The sequence below is a fragment of the Serinus canaria genome, chromosome 6 (genome assembly GCF_022539315.1).
Source record: "Serinus canaria isolate serCan28SL12 chromosome 6, serCan2020, whole genome shotgun sequence".
Lineage (NCBI taxonomy): Eukaryota > Metazoa > Chordata > Aves > Passeriformes > Fringillidae > Serinus > Serinus canaria.
The window spans coordinates 4,804,557-4,827,290 of NC_066320.1; the positions used below are offsets into that span (position 1 = coordinate 4,804,557).

The following is a 22,734-nucleotide window of genomic DNA, read 5'->3' on the forward strand; positions in this document are numbered from 1 at the left end:
CAAGGTATATTCTGACATCCACTTTAGACCAAGTAAATGACATAGTTATAATCATCAGAGGTAGTAATGGGCACATAAATTTTTCAGTGAGCAGGCAGTGGAGATGAAATGACATCCTGCAACTGTGCCAGATTTCTCCTGGTATCCAAGGGTTTGGAATGGTACTCACAATCCAAACTTGGGATAGGTGACATTCCCAAATATTCCTAAATGTTCTCTAATGTATAATGGAAATTATTGTGTTGCACTGAGAATTGGCTTTGCCCTTCCTCTCAAGAGAAACTTCCTGCCAAAACCCAACTTTTCTTGGGAATGCTGTATTTGTAGCCTTCAAATCCTGTTTTCATGTCTTGCCTTTAGATTTTGGGGGGGAATTTTTGCTTGCTTTATTAATGTCATTATTATTATTTACCTGATTGACTTCTTTAGAAAGTTTCAATGCAAAAGCAAACAAGGCAATATTTTATTTCCATTTAACCAATGTGACCTGCAGGAGCAAGGCTGGGATAGCCTAAATTTTCAAGGTTCAAATTTATATCCAAGCATTTCTGAGGATGGATGCCTGGGTAGAGGTGCTTAGATAATTAGGTTTTGGCTGAACTGAATTATAATTAATGTAAACAAAGACACAAACTTCACAGTCCAGCAAAAGCATCACTTTTTTAAACAAAAATTAGAAAGTATTTTGTATGGATGCATTTGAGGTCTTTTTAGTTGGAGGTGTTGTTCTGGGGAGTAAACTGGCATCACTAAGGAAAAATGAGGAGCAGACTGGGGTTTCCAAGGGAGGAAAGAAACCATGGATTCTTTAAACAAGAGATGTGGGAGCACCAGGGCTTTATAAGATACTGGAAATCTGCTGGGTGATTGTACTTAAGAGCTGTATTACCTTGTAATGTGCATGGTTAACATCACACACATGCTTTTTTCATAAAAAACTCCTCAAAATACTTCAGCAGGACAGAGTGGGAGAAGCCTTCTCTTTTATGTAGTCCTTCAGTGACTCTGCAACACAGGTTAAAATATTTTGGGGTACAGTGTAGGATTCTGTTGGAGTTTTGGTCACTGAGAATTTTAGATTTTTTGTGCTGGTGGGTACTGACTCCTAAGAGAGATTTGACCTGGGAGATCATGGAAGAGTTTCTGAAATTGAATGCAAGAACTGGGTTTATAGGTGTGTAGTTGAAATAGAAGTGTATAATATCACATGGTGGGAAACTTGGGGTTTCAAGTTTTAGAATATAGAAATATATATAAAGCAAAATGGAGGGTTTAGGGTAGAGACCGGTCCTTCTTCTCCATGGGTTTGGGGGGTATTTTGTAATTAGATAAAAAAGTCCACGTTGCAGGCCATGGGTGGTTGGTTATTGGGTTAAAAGTAAAAATAATTCAGGTGTCATTTCCTAATTGGACAGTTTATCCTTAGAAGGCCTTGTAGACAGAGAGATGGGGCTCCATTTTTAGTTGGTTAGAATAAAATGCTGTAGAGCTCACAGTTTATGAGACTGTAGCATAGATAACAAGTAAAAAACACCTGAGTCCCAACCAGAAATACCACCTCACACATTTAATACCAACCCTGACAAAAAAAAGTTAAGGCTCTGCAGGATTCTCATTGACATTCCCAAGGTGTCCTTTGAGGGGTGAAAGCTGCAGCTTCCCACACCTCAGAACACAGAGTCCCTGCTCATCCTGTCCCATATTCTGGGGCATCCAGATGTGTCCAATGCTGCCTGCTGCCAGGGTGGCTTCAGAGCAAAACTGCAGCTGGAAGCTGTTTTGGGTGTTTCACCCCTTTTGACACAAGGCATTCCAATAATAAACACCCCCATGAACAAACAGTTCTGGCATTCTCTTAGGCAGAAAGTAAAGGAAGCAGATTTCTAGCCCATTGAAAATTGGATTTCCTGATGGTGCAAATGAGATAAAATAATATTGCAAAGAGGCACTGGGCAGGCCAGGAATACATGTTGATAATCAGGTTTATTTTTCAGTTATGAAGAACCAAATATATTAGAATTATATTTATTATATAAAATTTGGGGGGAATAATAGGAGGAGTGTGTTCCCAGAACAGAGTTCTTTAGTAACCAGCTACCAGAGAAGCTGGAAGTCTCCTTGTCTTCCATGAGTAATGACCTGGAATGGATAGCTCTAATTCCCTCTTTAAAAAATGCATTGGGAACTTAACCAGTCCTGCTTGTGTGCCTGCTGGAGCATCTGCAATCCCATGAAATGCCTCTCAAAAGCTCTGCTCTGTAATCCTGCCCGTTGCTGTTGCTTATGCAGCTTCAATTATTGAATGCCCAAAGTTTCTGTCCATCCCTCAAGACCCGAGCTGCAAAATTGCTTTTACAGGGTTTAAATTTTGATTTGTTTTATTTTTTTTTTTTAATTTCAGTTTTGCAGAGCTTTTAGTGCTTGAATCAAAACAGCCATGAAATAAGTGGAGTAACGTGTCAGGGAGGATTCTTGTTTGCCAATGGAACATTAGCATCACACATTTTTTTTGTCTGATTTTTGGAGCTGAGTACCTTCCAGGGGACTCAAAACCATTCCATTTCCCCTCCTTCCCAAGCATGAATCCTTTGTGAAGCACTGAAGAAGTGGCAAACATCAGGATTGGATGTGGAAGAGTGCCTGGGAGGAAGCCAGGATAATTTTTCCTCTCCAAATCCCAGCTGTGGTCCCCTGGTCTGTAACCCCCTCCTCCCCACAGGAAGGAATGGCTTCCCAAATCCCAGCCAGTGACCCTGGGGCCATGGAGCTGCCACTCTGTGTCCCCAAGGCCACAATCTGGATGGGTGAACCAATTACAGCAATGTGTGATAATGAAAAATCCAGTAGGACTTGGTTGCCTTTCCCCTAAATAGGGCAGGTTTTACACCTCAGGGATTGTTTTAATTAATATTAATTGGTGGTTCTAATTTAACATTCAGACTGAGCACTTTTGACCAGGTAACTGCTGAGTGCTGCAAGTTTGAGCCTCCCCAGTGCCATTTTTTATTACTAAGTTTTAAATAAATAAGTTGGAGTATAGAAAGCAGGTTGGACATGAACTACTGTTGGAAGCAGATACATTTCAGGAGTCTTTCCAGCTTTCCCAGAGATCTTTGTGCCAAATGTACTGCAAAAAGAATTCTTTTGTTGCCCATAGCACGAAAAATTTTCTACAGAATTTAAAATTTTTCTTTTAAATAATTTAATTTGGTTTTATTTTAAATGATCTGAGAGGTTTTCAAAGAATCCTAGAATGGTTTGGGTTGGAAGGACCTTAAAGCCCATCCAATGCCACCCATGCCATGGGCAGGGACACCTTCCCCTGTCCCAGGCTGCTCCAAGCCCAAGGTTAAATTCATGACTTAGGGGCTTTCCCTTATTGATTATCTCTGTGTTAGTTTATGTTGCTGAGAGACTGACAGATTTGGAGGTTTGCTGTTTGTTATTATCCTTATAAATACATATTCCCACTTCACAGCTCAGTCTGAGCCTCTCAGGCTTTGGTCATGGTGAGCAATCTGTGCCCTCTCCCTTCTCAGGCCCTTGCTGCCCTTTGTCCCCTCCTTCTGTCACCCTGCCCCTCTCCTGCCACGTGCATCATCATTCCAGAATGTTCCTAATACTTGGAGGTATCAGCTGAGCTTTGTGATGGCTTTCCTGAGCACTTCTGGGGGGCTGGGTTGGTGTTTTAGGTTTGGGGCTGACTGTGGTCAGGCTTGTCACAGTCAGATTTTCATGAGGCTGGGAAACTTATCTCCCAAATTTCCATTTTCCTTCAAGGTCTGTTCTTTGAGAGGGGGGGTAGAAGAACCTCTCAATGAAACAATGTCTCTTGCCATTCTGATTGTGAAATATGGGCATTTGAAACAACACCAGGCAAGGAGTTTGATCTGTTTGAAGTTTTATTAACCTATTTTTAGTGCCCAGGAACCATGAATGCTCTTTCTCCGGAGTATAATGGTAGGGGGAGAACAAAAATTAGGCTTATACAAATCATTTTGTCTTTTGTCTGCAAAAGGGGTCAATTTCCCTTCCCAGAATTGTTCCAGTTGCTTGAACATCTGCTGAAGTGGACGTTCAGGTCGTGGTGAGAGCTGCTGGGTGCTGCCTGGTTTTGAAGATTTGATCCCCAAGCTGCCTATTGATTAATTCTAATAAATCCTCTTTGGGAAAAGAGGCCATTCCAGCTTAAATGCCCAGTGCCCAGCAGGAGCTTGGAGGTGATGGCATGAGCATTCCTCTTCCAGCCTGTGGTTTTCTGTTGTCCCCTGTGTTCCATGGCAGCAAAGACACATTGTTCTATAGAAAACATAAAAATCAGCTTTGCAAATTGCTGGAAGCTTTTCATTTAAACAATTAAGCCACGTAGAGCATTCTCTCCAACGTCTCTCTGAATAGTGATGACCCCCATTAAAATGGTTATTGAGTTCTCCTGAGTTGCATAACCTACATATTGATGGTGAAACTGCTATAATTAACTCCATTTTTATTGGCTTTGGAGGGATTTATGCTGAACGTGGGCACACACAGCTCCAGGTTGGTGCCTTCCATTCAACTCCTGCAAATCTCAGCGTGGCTCCAAGTTGGCCTCTCAGAGCCAAACTTGAAAGGCCACTGTGGAGGTGGGCTGGGAGATTAAATAAAGGGCAGCACAGAGCAGCACTGCCTTGGGTTTGGAGTGGGTTTTACAAAGCAACAGGAGATTTAGGGGCTGTCAGAAATATGGAGGAGTTTGGCTAATTTGCATTTCTCTTCAGATCAGGAGGATTTCCATAATTTGCTAGGGAAAATATCTTTCAAAGTCATCCTTAGGGCTTTTTTATCACTATTTTACCTCCTAACCTAACCTAATATTTTCTAGCAGTTAACTTCTGATGAGCATATGACAAGTTTTGTTAAGGTCTAGAGGGGGAAAAAAAAAAAAATCTGTTCCTCAGTCTTGTGGTAAAATTTTTATGGTAATAGAATGAGAAGAGAGGAAACCTTTCTGAAATAAAAGGAGTGGCTGTTTCCCTGATGGACATTGCACAAGGAGGCTGTGTCAGTGAGCTGGGGAAGGAGCTGGATTTCACAGTGGCCATACCTCCACAAAGTTTTCCAAAATCTCCCAAAAGAGAGAGCTGCTCACCAAAAGCAGCTGTAGCTTGGCCAAATATATAACTATTTTATTTCTGTTGTTATTTTTGATGGTGAAATATAAAGTTCCATGGAGCAAATTCTGAGTAACCAGAGCTCTTTATGCACTCTTACCTCTGAATTTGTCTTTCTCAGGTCAGGCCATTCTTAAGGTGCTGTTCAGTGTAGAAATTGAAACAAACTCTACAAAACAGAACGCCAACCTGAGACCACAAAAAGTATTTTCATTCCTCTCAGTACAAGATTAGATTGAAAATATCCTTACCTTTATTTTCCTTGTCATCATGAAGCTGCAATTTCCATTTTCATCAAGAGGCTCATTTCTATCACAATGAAGCTGTCACTAAGTGGTAGCTGCTCTCCTGAGAGCTTTTCCTCTGAGTCTGGGCCAGGTTCTAATCCCAGGGAGAGAGTTTTGATTGCACAGATTTCTACATGGAAGGGAGTTTTGCACATGAAAGAAGTAGGAGGCTGCAGGAATCCTTCAGACATTCCTGGATGTCCTCTGCATGTACAGGACAGGCCTGGCTTTTAAAGCAAGGCAGCCCTGGGACTGTGGGCTCAGCTCTAGAAAAGAGTTTGTTCACCCTCTGTGTGAAACATGCTCACATAGTAGGAGTACAAGGAGAGGCTGGGAGGTGTCCAAGGCAAATGAAAAAAAAATTTAAAAAGGAGAGAACAATGTTTTGAAATGGCTCCCACCCCCTCATTGAGAGCAGTCCCACCTACTGAAGTCAGATATGGAAATTATGGGGGTTTTTGTTTGAATTTCTTCTGTTCTGAGTCAGCAATAGGTTGGTGTAAAGTGAAAATGTCTGTCAGCTTTTCCCCGGGTCACTAAAATGCATAATTGTGTAATTTTCCATGCAGTCCAGCAGAAATGGGGCTGGAGAAAGTCAGTTCTCATCTCCTGTTTCCCCTCTGGAGGTGAGGAAGGTGCACAGAGATGTGCATTTACTTTGGTAAATTCAGCATAACCACAGCTCTTTTCATCTGCATTCCTGATTTGCTTGCACACCTGTGAAGCATGTTCTCAGTTACCATCATTTTTTGGATGAAAAAGTCACTTGTAAGATGTTGGCAAGCTTGGTATTACCAAAACTGGGGCTTGGCAGAACAGCTGGGGGCAGTTGCAGATGTCCATGGGCATCAATCCTCTAGTTCCAGGAGTAATTCTGGATTTCTCCACTTGTGGAGAATTTCTTCGCTTGTTCCTCCTGTTGGCATTCCAAGGTGAAGCTGCTGGAGCAGCAGCTGCTTGTTCTGCTCTCTTGTTGGACAATATTCTTCCTGACCCAGAGATGGGGCAGCTGAGAGGTGTTTCAAAAGCTTTTCTTCTATTTTCAGTCTCAGGAGAAGGGTGAGACAATACAGATGTTAAAATGCACACAACAGAAGCCAACTATTTCCTAATTACAAAACACTATCAGTGTTTCTTGGCCTATCAGCTTTTTGCCACACCATGCTGTAAATGCCTTAAAGCCAATCATCTAAAACTACCCCTCATGGGTCCTGCTGCAATGCATCTTTCATAGTTCTATTCCTCCAAAGTATCTAGTCTTATTTGCAAAGCCATCTTTTCAAACTTTTTTCTAGCTGCATTTCTCTCTCAATGTCTGTCCTATTCCATGGCATTTTTAATCTCAAAGTTTGCATACAGATGCATACCATGTGGGCTTTCTGTCAGGCTCTGAGAACTCTCTATAAATCCACTTCCCACATTTCCCCCTCTCTCTTGGGCAGAAATAACTCTCTGACTCTCTTGAACTCCCACACTCTCTAGCACTGCTGTCCTGTCTAATGGAGTCTGAGTCCTCAGCCACATGGGGACAGTGCCCCAGGTGACATCTCTCAGGCATTCCTGTGCCCATGGAGAAGACAGCAGATGATAATCAATTTCTTGGTTGTTTCCCTAAAACTTTCCAGAAGAGGACTCTCGTGGCAGTGACCTTCAGGTTTGTTTTTCTGACAAGTGCCTTTATCCTCCCACATCATTCACACAAATCTATCAGTCAGTGCTTTCAATATCAGCTGTGGCTGCCCCTGGATCCCTGGAAGTGTCCAGAGCCAGGCTGGATGGGGTTTGGAGCAACCTGGGATAGTGGGAGGTGTCCCTGCCCATGGAATTGAATGGACTTTAAGGTCCCTTCCCACCCAGACCAGTCTGGAATTCTGGAATTCCTAGGCAGCTGGGACTTCTTGAACCAGCAGAAGTCAGGCAGAGGATGGGGGGAGTGTGGGGAGGGGTAGAAAAAGTAAATCCAAGAGGCTTCAGAGAATTTTGGATCTCTAGAGCATGGTTTGATTGATGAACTACCAGCAAAGCTCTTCCAGTTAAATTGTGTGTATCAATATCCCCTCCTTAGACCCTCCCCAAATCCCACCTTGTTCAGATGATTCTATGGAATATTGAAGCACAGAGGAAGTTTTACCCTTTTTTTATGGTAGAGATCAGAACTAAGGTAAAAACCTGCCAGGATAAATAACACAAGTATTGTTCTATTGATTGTGAGTGCCTTTGCTCCAGCCTGCTCTCCGCTGTCCTTTAGCAATTTTCCAGGACAGAGAACTAATTCTGCTGAGATCCCCTCACTGAAATGACAATTCCACAGCTTCCTCTGGGGACAGCCAGGAGTGTGATCAGATTTGCAATCTGTAAACTCCTATTGATTTGCTTTCTAAAAACTTCCTAAGAAATCCCACCTGGGTGTAGAATTCCTCTGAACTCCATCAGCCTCTCTAACAAGTTCTTCAAAAGAATTATTATCTTTTAAATAGGACTGCAGTAGTGTGTTCTCAAAAGAATATGAAATTAAATTACCTGAGCTGGAGTGCAGTTATTAGAGGAGGTTTAGGATGAGGCATAAAAAATAGATTATCTGTCCATATTTAGGAAATATACGTGCATTAGATAATTAAAAATCATGTACATCTTCCTGGGTTGTTTGGGGGGGTTTTGTTTAATGATTGGGAAGTCAATGGGATTTTTAGGTCTTTTATTCCCATATCAGTTAATACAGATACAGGTTCTATTGGAAAGCCATTTAACAACAAAGAAATGGGTATGGGTCCAAAAGTGCCATCATTTTTTAAGGTATTGAGTTCATATATACAAAATTTTATCAACTCCTGTGCCTTAATTCTGGCTGCAAGAGTTGGACATTGCACTCCACAAGCCAAAAGGGGCCTGGCTTCCCTGCAGAGCACAGGAAAGTTGGTTTTTTTTTTTTCTTTATTCAGTCTCTCTTATTCTTTTTGTACACCAGAGCAGCTCACCATTAAACCCTGAATACGTGGTTACATTAAGGCTGATTCCATTCAGTAGGCACAGGGATGAAAATGGGATTTCAGGTTAGAATTGGGCTTTGCTCCTTCTCACTGGGTGTATGAGGTTTGTTTCAGTGTCAGCCATGTCCAGCAGTTTATGTCAAGAAAGTTTGGTCTGAAGCAGAGAGGGGAAGCAAGATGCTCTCATAATTCAAGTTTCCATCAGTTCTCTTCACTGGCTGATTCCTCAGCTGGTCCCATGGATATCCTTTGTATCCTGGGAGATACCAAAAGGTGAGGTAGAAGAGCTCTTAAAAACTGAGGGGAAACAAATGTAGAGTTTGAAAAACATCCAGCTTTGAGTGCTGTCGGGCATGAAGTTTTGTAGGACTCTTTGCAGCATTAAAGAATTTGGTAATTAAAGGAAAATGCCTTTGTGTCAAAAAAAAGCTTTTGTGCTTTTGAAGTGATGGGAAGATGCAATTCCAGAAATGTTGTGAGGAAAGTGCATTTTCCTGCTTTGCTGAGATCTAGCCCAGAAGGCCACAGGTGACTGAAATAAATATTGTATTTCAGAGTAGAGGAGTCCTCTGCAGGGGAAGTGAGTATCAGATGCAGGGCAGAGAGCACGGGTTATTTATTCTGCACTGAAAGAGTGTGTGACACTCAGAAATGTACCCAACTCTGTCTGAACTGATGTGAGGAAGAAGCTCAGGGGTGGAAGTGATACAAATGGAAGAGTTTTTGATCATTGCAGCCCTGGGTTTGAGTCTTAGACAATACCACTGCTGGAGTAAAAAGCTGAAATCCTTGCCTTCTTCCCAGCACAAGGGTAGGGAGTGTGGGAAAGCAGCAGATCCCCAAAGGCAGCAGAAATGGGGAACATGGAGACCTGTCAGAAATGGGCTTTATTGTGAGGCCAAGCAACAAGCACAGGTGGTGCCTTGTCACCACCAAATTTTCTGGGAAAATCCCTTTGCCAGGATTTCTCTCCTGGGAAGCTGAGAAGCCTCAGAGGAAAAGGAAAACAACAATTATCTGATTGCTTCTCCTGTGTTTTGCTGCTTTGGGATGTGGTTGGAGATTGTTTACCAACTGGCCATTGTTTGATTGGTTTCATGTGAATTGTTTTGTCTTAATGACCAATCACAGCCAGCAGTGTCAGGGCCCTGGAAGGAGTCACAAGTTTTTCATTGGTATCTGGTTAAACCTTCTGTCTGTATCCTTTCTCTGTTCTTCAGTATAGTTTAGTACAGCATTCTTTAATATAATATAATATCATAAAATAATAAATCAGCCTTCTGAGAACAGGGAGTCAGATTCATCTTTCCTCCCCATGATGGGGGACCCCAAAAATACCACAGAACCCCTTGTGGAAATGTGTGTGACATTCATGGTTTCTTACATGAGGAGAGGCCATAGATTCTCTCACTCTCTCTCAGAACTATTATTATTATTATTACTATTATTATTACTATTATATTTAAAATATTACTATTATTAAAATTATTATTAACATTAATATTATTATTATATTCTTGTGGCAAATGTAATTATCACAGGATCTTTGTCCTTCCCAAGTTGGAGAGCTCTGGTGCTTTGTGGGATCTGTTCACCTTGATTATCCCGGGTCAAGTTATCTTTCCTTGTCCTTTTTTGTTTGGATTTAGATGTTTATTAGTTTTTATTTATGTTACAGTTTTATAGACTGTGAGTTTTGACCTTTTTTTAATGAGTTAAAAACAGAGTTGTATCTTTTTTATATAAGGTTTTTTAAGGATAAACTGACTAATTAAGAAATTACACAAGCTATTTTTATTTTTAACTTAATAACTACTTGTGTTTTTTAATGTGGACTTATATAAGTACATAATATTACTTAAAATAATGAAGAAAGTGAAGAAGAAGGATTAGTTTCTATTTTAAAACTTTTGTTATATATATTATATTTTAAAACTTTAAACTTTAAGTTTTTACTATGTGATATTACATACTTTTATTTAAACTACATACTTATTATTTCAATTATATTATTTAATTACATAATATTACTAAAAATTATGAAGAAGATGAATAAAAAGGATTAGTTTATGTTTTAAAACTTTTATTTTGTTATACATACATTTATATTTTAAAACTTTTATTTTTTTACTCTGTGATATTATATATTTTTATTTAAACTACATACTTATAATTTTAGTTCCATTATTTTATTTTGGAAGTTTTCTCTATGGGCTTAGGTTAAATGTAGTGGTTTTGGTGGGGTTAGTGTCTGATAGTACAGAAAATTTAAAGTTTTCAGTAACTAGGGTTCTAACAGGAAATGTTGATTTTTTTGGCTGAGGAAGAAAGGGGAAAATACCCAGATTTGGGGCTTTATGGCTTTTCAGTGACTGCTCTGAGGGAGGCACTGAGCCTTCTGAGGAATATTTCTGTGCCTCCTTTCCCTGGGATTGCTCAGCCAAATGGGATTTCCAGCCTTAAGATGGAATTTGAGTGCCAAGGTGAATATGTTGCTTGAGCAAGTACAGAGTAGTTGAAAGAGGATGAAAAGGATGAAGTTTGAAGGCACCCAAAAATGAGAGAGATCCTGATGTTATCAGTGGTGTTGCTCATTGTTTGTTTGAGGTAATGTTGCATTTTTCACTCCTTTTGCTCCTTTCTGCCCTACCTTAGAGCTCCTTTCCTTCCAGGGCTCCCTGCAGGTGTTGAATGTTCACAATAAAGGAGATAGGGAGAACTGAAAGCCACATTTTCCCCTTTTCTGTCTAAGTACTTTTTGGATTTAATCTAAGTTTTTATGGGAGTTGTAAACTCAGTGCTGTTTAACAAAGGTTAAATGGATGTACCCGAGATTCTGATGGAGCCACAGCTGAAGGAAAATTTGAGCAGCTTGAGCATTACTTGTACCCACTATTAAATTTAGGACTCTTCTGAACTGAACAAGGTTTTTTCATTCATCTTGTCCTGTGCTTGAAAGCTTGTGCTGAACAGCAGCCCCCAGCTATGTTCTTTCATTTAAAGCTGCTCACAAATAGCCAGCTCCTGTTAGACTTTTGTATTTCTTGACTATTGAACAACAGCTGATCTGTGAAGCAAACCTGTGAAAAGCATTAAAATCCCCTTTTAACACTGCAACAAATTCCTGATGCTGCAGTTTTTCATCAGTGACTGCATCTTCAGCCTTGGACTTGGCTGTTTCACACACTGAAATCCCTGCCCTGCATCCTGTGCTCCCCGTCTGCATTTCCCCCCTGGCTTTACAGGAGTAAGAACAGACTTTATTGATCAGCCCTTGCACTTGAGGAGTTTTATTTCATGGGCTTTGCTCAGCTACACCTGGGGAGACTCAGTGGGTGTGTCTGGGCTTCTCCACAGTCGGTCCTGCTTTCAGGATTTGTTCACCTATAAATACATAATTCAACATTCCTTTAATATTTTATTAAATTAGCTCAGATTCAAATGAAAAGGAACATCTTAGTTTGATCACAACACAGTTTGGCTCACACCATGACATGAGATGGGTATTTTTGAAAGAAGCAAATGCAGTTTTGATACAATAAATAGGAGTAAATCCCTATTTTCTAACAAAACTGTTTAATTACAGTGTATTGTTCCAAATAAAATGTAATTATACACAGGATATAAAAAACCTCCTAAAGATTCTCTAAAACCAATAATGTTGGTATGTAAATAGAAGTTTGATAGATAATGCCCAGGTGTTCTCACCTGTGTCACTTATCCCTTGCTGCAGAAAAACATGGCAAAAAAAATCGCTTAGAAACTTTCTATGCATATTTTTTACCAAAAAGAGCTACAAATAATGGGGTCTGTGGCCATGCAGATCTGTTGTGTGTTTAATATATTCATTTTTACAGTTGAAGATGGCTTTTAAAAATGCTGATCTCAGTTCTTCCAAATGCAATAGTCAAGCCTGGCAGCTCTGTGCTCGTTTTGTTGTTCCTAAATCTAAGAGCAACAAACATGATATGAAAAGGATTTCAAACCTTAAATACCAGCCATGCCAAACTCACAAGGTTTTTTGCCAATGGCTGGAAATCAGGGAATTAAAGATAGAATTGTTCATTAGGATCAAGGTGCTGTGATAACACGTATGGTTTGTGCTCATTGCAAGCATTTGAGGATATTTTTTCCCTGAGAGATTTATCATATGGAAGCTCTTAATGATGAAATCTGTACTTTTAATTGTGCTGTAATGTCGTGGCACTAAGGACGTGGCTGTCACCGGCTCCACTCGGTGACGTCGGGATTTGTCTTGGTTTGCTGGGATAATAAAGTGCTATGATCTGCTCACACTGGTAAACAAGATCCAATTTCATTGCTGCTGACAAAGCCATGTGTCTTCAGTGCAAAGCAAAATTGGCCACAGGCACTGCACAAGCCACTGCTGCATATTCTCCTCTCCTGGTTTGTAAATATTGTCAGCATTGCTTCAATCATCATTTGCTCTTCCTGGACTACAAACGTTCCTCAGCTCCTTTTGTTTGTTAAGGCTGGAAGTTGCAGGGACTCTCTGCAGAGAGCAGTTTTAAGGAAGACCTTCAGAGCACAGGATTTGGGGTCTTTCCAGCTTGTAGGATGAGTGCTGGAGAGGTGGGAGTGAGGATGGCTGGGAGGGGACCTGGGGAGGGCTCTGTCCCCCCTCCTGCCTGAGGTGATGCCTTGGGAAGGCTGCCCTAGAGCAGAGGCCAGAGAGAGTTAAAGAATAAAGCAGGGATTTATTAAAAGGATCTCCTCCATGGATCCACCTTGGGCAGCACAAGAGCCCAGCCAGGGCAGCACAAGAGCCCAGCCAGGGCTGCACCCAAGGTGAACCAAAATGGGCACAAAATGCACACCCAGTCACAGGGTCTGTCACTGGGATCAGTTCTGCTCCATTTGCACCTTGGAGTTCATTGTCCCATTCCAGCTTTAGCCCAGGCAGTCCCATCCTTGTTTTTCTCTCTCCAGCCCACCTTGTTTGTGCTCCTGGGCCTGAGATTTGGATCATTTGTCCTTGGTCCCCAGCTGGAGAAGGAATTGTTTTGTCTCCCTGCTCTGTGCAGAGAGCTCACCATCCCATAATGTGAAGCTCAGACCCACACACTAAAGCAGCACAGAATGTGAAAAATAGAAAAGCTCAAACCTGAGGCATCAGAGGCAGGGCCAGCTCTGGGGACAGACCAGGCTCTCCTGGGCTCTACCTGGAAAAAGCTGAGTGGGGACTGCAGGGCCTCCCCTTGAGGGGATCCTTTCCCAGCAGTGCTGCTTGGATTCCAGCCTGGAGGGAACTCTCTTTTTCCAGTGACATTAAACACAAAGTCTGACTCCAGCCACAAATTATTCCTGGGGCTCAGAGAGTGGAGAAGTGACATTCACTTGTTAAAAATACTCTTCAAAAGCCAGCACTGAATCTTTTGTTTCCCAGGATATTTCAGAGCAGGAAATAGTTATTTGTGTTGAGGGTGTATAAATATTTCTGGATGTGTCACATTTATTTCAGTGCAAACCTTTGGAAGTGTTCAGTGGCTGGAAGGTTGGGACAGTATTTCAAGGCCAGGGTTCCTCAGTGGGGAATAGGAAGGAGGTGAGAACCCTGGGCAAGTGTCTCTAATGGCATGCACATCATCTCTGTGCTTGCTGCAGGAGGAATTTCTATATTAAGCCTGAGTGCACATGTGAGGTTGTTTTAATTCTGCTTTTCTAAAAGACCTGTTTGCCATTTGAGCTGCACGACGATCTGGGTAACTTGGAAACATCTCAGAGCTGTAAAACATCCTTAGGAAAGTAAGTGGCATAAAGGAAAGACAAAAACCTGCACCTCTTTTCCCCTTCCAACCTTCCAGCCTGTTCTCAGTTTGATGGTGACTTGTGAGGGACTGAGAGCAACACTTCAGCAACTGAACTTGTGCTCAGGTCATTCCCCTCCCACCTGGTTTTCTGCATCCTAGGGAACTGCAAGACAAGAACTGAAAGGGATTGAAGGGAAAAGGATTCAAACCAACAGAGCAGCCAGCATTTCAGAGTGATCCATAAAAAGGTGTTGTTTATTTATTATTAACAGTTCCTCGGTCCATTGGGTGTTTAGAAAGACTTGGTTGATGGAAGAATCCTGCATGAGCTGATTGTCTTGAATTATTTCAACTCAGTTTCACTTTCTACCCCTGACCAGCCCCCAAATCTGTTGTGGATTTTCTTTTGAAATGACTTGTAGTGAGGCAGGAAGAATCTGGGTATGGATGTAGATATTCCCTAAGAGTATGAGTAACCCTGCAGGGGTAGAAATGGGAAATTAAGCTTTTAGGGGTTTTTTACCAGCTTTTTTGCTTGAGTCTGTGCTAGGTGAAGTTCAGGACTGTGCCTACATCCAGCCTTAAAGATGAACAAAGCATAAAGCACCTTCTAGTTATCCCCTTCAGAGGAAATATCCCCCTACTGTAGTAAGCAGGACAAAAATTGATACTCTTTGCTTTGAAATATCTAAAATATTGCCCCATTCTGGCCAAGGAGAATATGGGCTGCAGTGGGAGAAGGCAGGGTATGGAGAAATTAATTTAAAATGAGAGTATTTAGCAGGCATCCAACTGTCTATCCTAAAAATAGTACTGATAAAACAGTAACTGCTGTGAGATGCATTGGAAATACAATTACTGGTATAAATATCCTGTCAAGGCTCGATGCTGGAGAAGGAGGAGTATTTTATCTGAGCAATTATAAATAACACATAAAGATCTTCTGCACACTGTGCATGATTATAAGTTTAATAGATCTAGTGGCAACACATCCCTGTGGAATCAGAAGCTGAGACAACAGAATCCAACATGAAATAACTGCAGAGTAGCCTGAAAACAACTCTGCTTCTCATTTTATTTGCTAATTGCTTCACTTAAATAAATACCATGGTTCAGAGCAGGATTTATGGCATCCAGAACATCCCAATGCCAACTTGTGTGTTTCCTGTCCCTGTGGATCTCAGAGCAAATCTCTGAGTTTGTGCTGGGCACAGAATTGATGTCTCAAATGAGATGAGTGTCTTTGAGCACTGCAGTTTTGTTCTGCTCCATGTCGTGCTCAGGAGCAGCCTGGCTTTGCTCCTTTTCTCATTTCTGAGCAGGAACAGCAAAACCAAACTCGTAGGAAATGTTTCCATGTCCATTAAAACGTGCTGCTCTCAGGTCCTGATCCCTGTTTGTGTGTTTTGGCAGGGGCTCAATGGGCTGAACACTGGGAGAACTGATTTTTTGGGAGAATTGTGCTGGCATGTGGAGAACAGATTTTTGGGGATATGGGGAAACTCAGCCACCCCTGGGTTATTTTTTTAGGGCAGTTTTGTGTCATTTCTGTCTTTTTTTTCTGCCTTGGTCAGGGTCAGGATTGGAGCACTTGAGATGATATTTTGTTCATCAGTTCTTATCTATGTTACAGTCTCACAAACCCTGAGTTCCACAGCATTTCACCAATAAGCTACAAAGTGGCCCTATCTCTCTCTCTACAAGGTCTTTTAAGGAAAAACCATCCAATTTAGAAATGACACCTAAATGATTTTTACTTTTAACCCAGTAACTCATCACTCAAAGTCTGCAATGTGGAATTTTCTGTCCAATTAGGAAATACCTCCCAAACCCAGGAGAGGGTGAGGAAGAAGGACCAGCCTCTGCCCTGAAACCTCCATCTTGTTTATATATATTACTGTATTCTGAAATCTTTAAGTTTTTTTACTATGTGATACCACACCCTTCTATTCAAACTCCACACCCACAATCCCAGGTCTCTCATTCCATTTTGGAAGCTTCTCCACAGCCTCAGGTCAATGCAGTGTTCTCTTGGGGGCCAGTGTTTGTCAGCACAGAAAGTCTGAAATTCTCAGCAATAAGGGTTCCAAGAGTTTTGTAGTTGAGCTCTCTGGTTTGCAAAGGTGAAAACAGGCAGGCCAGAGAACCACAGCACAAACAAGGATATATTTCAAGTGAACCAAAAGCATCTGTGGCTCCTGGTTTCTTGGTCTGAAGTGCAGGGTCAGAGCCAAGGAGGAGTCCAGCACTGCTGATTGTCACTGCAGCTCATACTGAGCACGTGGCAGCAGAAATCATTTCTGCACTACCTGCACATGAAAACCTTTAGTTCTCTGCTTTTCAGGTGCTCCTCTGAGGTAGATCATTTCCTTGTTTTTGTGAGTCAGGAGCTCAGGTCACCAAATCAGAAAGTGTTTTTGAATGGACCATCTCTGAAGGAATTGATGCTCTGTTTCAGAGCAGTGCTTCTCTCTGAGTGTGTGTGCTTCAGCAGAGCCCAGGTGGGTTATTGTGAGTTAGAGAGCTCTTGCACAGCTGGGACATTGAGGAATAGGTTTTGTCACTTTGTGATTTTTTTGCAGGTGAAAGAGTTACTGACATGTGCCAAGCATCTGGAGTGGTTCTCTCTTCTTGTTTTGTCAAGTTGAGGAATAAAAGCCCCAAATTTTTCCTCTGGTTTTACTTCTTTGTTTACAATACATCCATGGCTTCACTTGCTGGTTAGTTCCTTCCTTCTAAACATGGATTTAAACACAACAGAGAAACACAGTTACAAGAGGGAATTTCCTGTTGGTCTGGGATAAAGGAGGGGAAAAACTTTTCTCTCCAGCATGGTCTGGGAAAACACAGCTTAAACCCACTTTAAGAGGGACTGGGATGGCCCTAGGGGTGGATAAAGGGGGGTTGGAGGGGGTTCAGGAGAGAATTTGGGGGGAAGGAGGGAGGGGTCTGGGCATTGGTTTGGGGTCATCTGGGGGGCTTTGGAGCACTTTTTGATCATTTATGGGTCATTCAGGAATTAATTGTGGAGCTGAGGGGTCGTTTGGCTAATTACAGCAATCAGACAACCAGGGTAATATATTATAAATGTAATGCATATAATATAATATAATATAATATAATATAATATAATATAATAATATAATATAATATAATATAATATAATATAATATAATATAATATAATATAATATATTTCCTTGGGGGGCTCTTCATGGCACAAGCTGGAATTTGGTGTGCTTAGGCTGTCACTATTTTGTTTTTAGCATTAATTTTATCAAAGCTGATTGAAAGGGGTTTGGAAAATTCTGGGGTTCTGCTGCAAAGCTGGCATGAAATTATTAAAAGGAGTCACCCACAATGTTTGGGACTATTTTAAAGTCTGTGGCATAAAGGAAATGCATTTTAACTATTTTTCACTTTTTGGAGGCTTAAAGTAAAAGAGAGGATAAACTTCAATAGTAAAATTTACTTTTTTCTGTGACCACAATGATTTGTTTTCTCAACTTTATGGCACTTTGATTTTCTGAAAAGGCCTTGTCCCTTCTTAAATGAAATCTGGTTAAAATTAATTGCAGCTGTGCAGCAGCTGTGGATCAGAATAAAGGTGTTGTGTCTTCTCTTTGCTGTTCTTCTGAAAGTTAGAGGGAAACTGCAAAGCTCTGCATGGGATAAAAAGCATGGGCAAGGATTTCTGTATCCAGTGTTCCATTTTCTGTATCCAGATTTCAGCAGCTTTAAAGAATGGCTCTCTGATATTAAGGAAACATCCATGGCAGTGTGACTCTCAGGAATGGCTGGGAATTTCCTTGGGCTGTCAAGTTAGATTGGTACAAAGAATAATCTCCCTTCTTTTGCACTTTTGAATTAAAATCCCAGTTTTTCTTTCAAGCTGCTAATTTGCCCTTTTTCTTTTTTTTTTTTAGTACCTCATTTTTTTTTGGTCTTCTTCTCTTCTTTTCATTCTCCAGAAAAGTTTTCACTAGTGTTGTTTACATCCACAAGTAATGTTTTTGGGGAAAATGGCTTTCCATTATTATGGGGCAAGAATTTTTTTTATATTAACCCCTTAGCCAAGTAGGAGAACTCTTTAAACACAGAACAGAAGAAAACAGAAACTTGTTCCACAAAGGCTGTCCCTGCTGTTGAATTCCAAGGAAAGGGATGGGATGTCAGTTATTATTGACAGGCAGAAAGATCAATTCATGATTTTATTACCTTGACTTGATCCTTTGCTGATCCTATATGGGCCATCCTGTATTTAGCTGAAAATGAAAGGTTTTTGGAAAATGAGTGGAGTTCACATAAGGAATATTGTGTGGCAGCAGGGTAGGGCATTCCTGTGGGATTTTTGGACATGGATCTCCAAGGCCTGAAGGGCTCAGGATCTTTCTGAGCTCTGGTCTGCAGTGACAGTGATGGGAAGGGGGATTTTAAGCAGAATTGTCTCATTAAAGGAGGATGCAGTGATAATTCATTCTCCACGAGCAGCCTCAACTTTCACATTGTCTCCTGGTCCTGAAAATTGCTTTTGTGTGTCGGACAAAATTGCTTTTGTGTGTTGTTGTGTGTTTTTTGTAGGAGTCCTGGATGGCTTTGGCAGGCAGGAGGAGGATGGGGAATTTGTGCTTGTATTGGCCAGCTCCTCTCACCCCACTAGCACACACTGGCTGTAGGAAATGGGAAGAGAAACTTCCATAGACACTGAAGGGTTTGATCTGCAGCCTTGGGAGAAGCTTGGATTGATGTAAAAATCAAAGAGTTTAAGCAGAAAAATGATAAAATTATGTTTGTATAGCTGTAGGTAAGAATATGCCTTAAGTGAGAAACTGCATTGGGTAAGATGGTGAAGGGTTTTATAGTGTAGTAATGTAATTGTAAACTAAGAATTCAGTAGTAATGTAATTACAATTGCATGACATAGTAATGTAATTGTAAACTAACTGGTAATGGAGTAAACCTAGAGTTTATAAGTTCTAATGGAAGGATATGTGTGTATGTTTAATTGTAGTCCATTAGATAAAAGTATCCACAGTGCAGCAGAATTAAGTGAAGGTGATGGGTTAGAAAAGCAAAATAAACTTTGTGGCAACTTTCTATTGGAGTGGAAAGTTCTATATTGCCTTGTAACAAAGAAACCTGTGACTACTTTGAGCTGTGGCCAACTGCTTAAATTTCAAAGCCTTTGAATTATTTATCTGGGCAATAAATCATTTTAGCCTGTGACCCATCCCTTCAATTAAAGCATCAATAATAATTGGTATCCCCAAGACAACAGCTGGCACTCAGTGTGAGCCTGCCCCCCTGGCTGTGCAGCCTGACCTGGTTTGCCATGATCAGCCCTTGAGCAGCAAAGCCTCAAAGCCCATGAGCATCCCAGTCCCTTTCATGCTTAATCCCTTCAGACTTAACCTCCCAGATCAGCTGTGAAATGTCCCTTCCCACCGTGGCACGAGGTACAAAGAGATGACTGTGAGGATGGCAGAGCAGCAGATCCCTGATTTTTGGTTCTACAGACAAACAGTATTTGTCTGGGAATATTTTTAACCATAAAATGAGGCTGAAGTGAAAGAAAATGAAGCTGCACTCTAACTCTTAATTTGGATTCTGCTGTCCCCAGGTGAATAAAGTCCTACCATGCAAGCTTGGTGACATTTCAGTAAATGAACTGTTTACCTGTTGATTGATTTTTATAATCCTTCTTGCATTTTATTCGATGTTTTCCCCTCGTTTTTTTTAATGTGGAAGTCACTTTAAATAAATTATTCTCAGGCCAAAAAAAAACTGGGAAAATCAGGAGATGGTGCTGGAATATGAGGGGCACTTAGACAACCTCACTGTTATATTTCAGTGCCATTTTGGTTTGGGGTTTGTGGCCATCAGGGAAGTGTAATTTACCTCTTCAAACAAGTTGGCAAAATGGGACAAAAAGGCTTAAAGCACCTGGAGGAAGTGTAGGGAAGGGATGGCCAAGGCTCTTTCCAACTGAGAACAGACACAGGTTAGATAAGAAATTCCATGGAAAGATTGTTGGGTTTTTTCCCCCCATAATGTTCTGGTTTAGGGCAAATTTGGGAAAAAAACCTCTAAAGGGGTTTCATCAAAGAGTGATGAAACAGTGGGAAAAGGATCAAGACAAGCTGAAGCAACTCCATCCTTGGAGATCTTCAAGCCTAACTACATGAGGCTCTGAACAGCCTCTTGAGGCTGAACTGTGTGGAGAATCAGGTTGGGTTATAGGGGATTGAGACACCAAAAAAAAGGATTAATTCAGTTTGAGGTGCCTGAGAAGGATGGCACTGTGCTCAGAAAACATGTGCAGGCTGTGTGTCTGCTAAATGTGTTTCCTTCTCAATGCTGGTGCCAGATGGAAAAGGCTTCTCTCAAGGTAGAGGATCACATGACATGAGGGAGTGCAGGTTATTTGTTGTGTGTGTTACACTGATATCAAGCCCTGGAGATAATATTCCAGGGAAATTCCACCAAATTTCCACCAGGACCTGAAGGTCCACTGAAAAAAAACCATTTATACCAGTTCAACATTCTAGGGTCAAGTATCAGTAAAAAATTCTGTGCCCTTCATCAATATTTGAAACTCCCATTTTGAGGATGGCACGAGAAGCTGCACCCAAGTCCTCCTTTGGGCTGGAGTGCCATAGAATGTGTTTGTCACAGCTGAGGAGCTGGTCCTGGATGGCCCCACAGGGCCTGGCAGGAGCAGCAGGCATTGGAGCAGGGAATTAAAGCCATGGTGTTGTTCTCAGCCAGCAATGGAGAAAGGAGCACATGGTCAAAATGGATCTTGAATTCTCAAATTTTTCTTTGGAGTGCATTTCAGTGCATTGGAGAACCACACAGGCTTTTTACACGTTCCTTTCTGGAGGGAAAACAGATAAAAATGCAGCTTTTGCTTTCCCTTTAGTGGGAGGGAGATAGGGTTTGTACATAAGAGAAAACTGAAAGAATGCTTTTAACCAGCACACAAACTTCTGGAACTTCTGAGATTACTGAGGAAGAAAATGAGTTTTATGTGCTTCCCTTTTCTGGAGAGCTGAAAAAGCCTCCCCACTGCTGGGTCTGGTAACATAAATAATGTTATGTTCTGTACAGCCAAGTATGGGATTTAAATACTGTGTGAGGCACAGCAATTACAGAGGGGCTGTTGCTGGTGTTTATTCCAGGTTAATCATGGGTGATCATGGAATCCTTGAGGCTGGAAAATCCCTGCCAGCCCATGGAGTCCCAGCTGTGCCCAGTGCCCACCTTGTGCCCAGCCCAGAGCACTGAGTGCCACCTCCAGCCCTTCCTGGGACACCTGCAGGGATGGGCACTGCAAAGCTCCCTGGGCAGCCCCTGCCAAGGCCTGAGCACCCTTTCCATGCAGAAATTCCTGCTGCTGTCCAAGCTGAGCCTCCCCTGGCCCAGCCTGAGCCCCTTTCCCCTTGTCCTGTCCCTTGTAACCTCAAAGGTTTATAGGAGATTTTTTTTTTTTTGTTTTTGCTGGAGCTGCAGTGAAACAAATATTTTTTTTTTCCTATACATTGTATTTTCAATAGAAATTTGAAGTCTTTTTTTTTTTGTAGGGTGATCTCATTCCAAGTGTTTCTTATGGAAACCTAATTATAATGGGAACACTGTTTCAAGATGAAATGAATTCTTTTATCCTGGTGTGTGAATAGAGTTGGGTCAACTCCTGGATATCACATTTCAGGGTGAGGTAAATTTTGCTAAGAAGGTGCAAATGCATTTTTAGTGTGCATTTTATAGTTAGGGTGAATTTTGTCACTTGGCATAGATTTATTCCCATAAACAGAATACAAATAGGCAGTCTGGACAAATGTTTACAAAGTTTAAGTGGAGATATTTCAATTTATTTTTCTATTTTCTTTTATGTTTATGTAGGCATTTCACTCATCTGTAAATAGAAAATCTTTCCTTCTGAAAGTCGTTTCTAACTTAGATTAACTGCCCATGAAATTTATAAATTAGAGTTCTGTGAATAACCTTTTTTTTTTTTTTTAACTGAGTTCCACATATTCCTCATATTTTGCATTTTTTTATTCATTAAATTGAAGGATGACTTTAGGGACAAATACAAATAAGATGGGAGCAATCACTCATTAACTTGCATTAATTCTGCTGCACATTGCTTTGCTTCCCTATTCCAGTTTTCCCTCTACTTCCCTAAAACCTTCCAGGGTGGAAGGAACATGCCCAGACCAGAGCAGGGCACCTTCAAAGGGATCCTTAAGGCAAAAGGGCCATTTCCAAGTTCAATTTTTGTGTTTTGGAGTCTTTTTCGTGCCTGTATTTCTTCTAGCTTTTTACAAGCATGGTTTCCTTCAGATAACCTCACTAATTCAAAATTCCTGGCGTAAATAAGCTGGGGAAGACATCTCTTCTCTCTTCCCTCAGCACAGAACTTTTCTCTGATTTATTGGAAATTATGAAGTGTGCATGGCAGAGAACTCTCTGAGGACTCCAAAAGTTGCTGCTTCCAAGGCCCAGAATTGTTACACCTTGGATAATTTTATTTTCAT

At 41.2% G+C, this 22,734-nt stretch overlaps 1 long non-coding RNA gene across 1 annotated transcript in view; it reads left to right on the forward strand.

The window, feature by feature from the left end:
* The window catches only part of LOC127059761 (uncharacterized), a 142,449-nt gene that overhangs the window by 7,684 nt on the left and 112,031 nt on the right, over positions 1 to 22,734 (forward strand). The gene's annotated exons all lie outside the window — the stretch shown is intronic.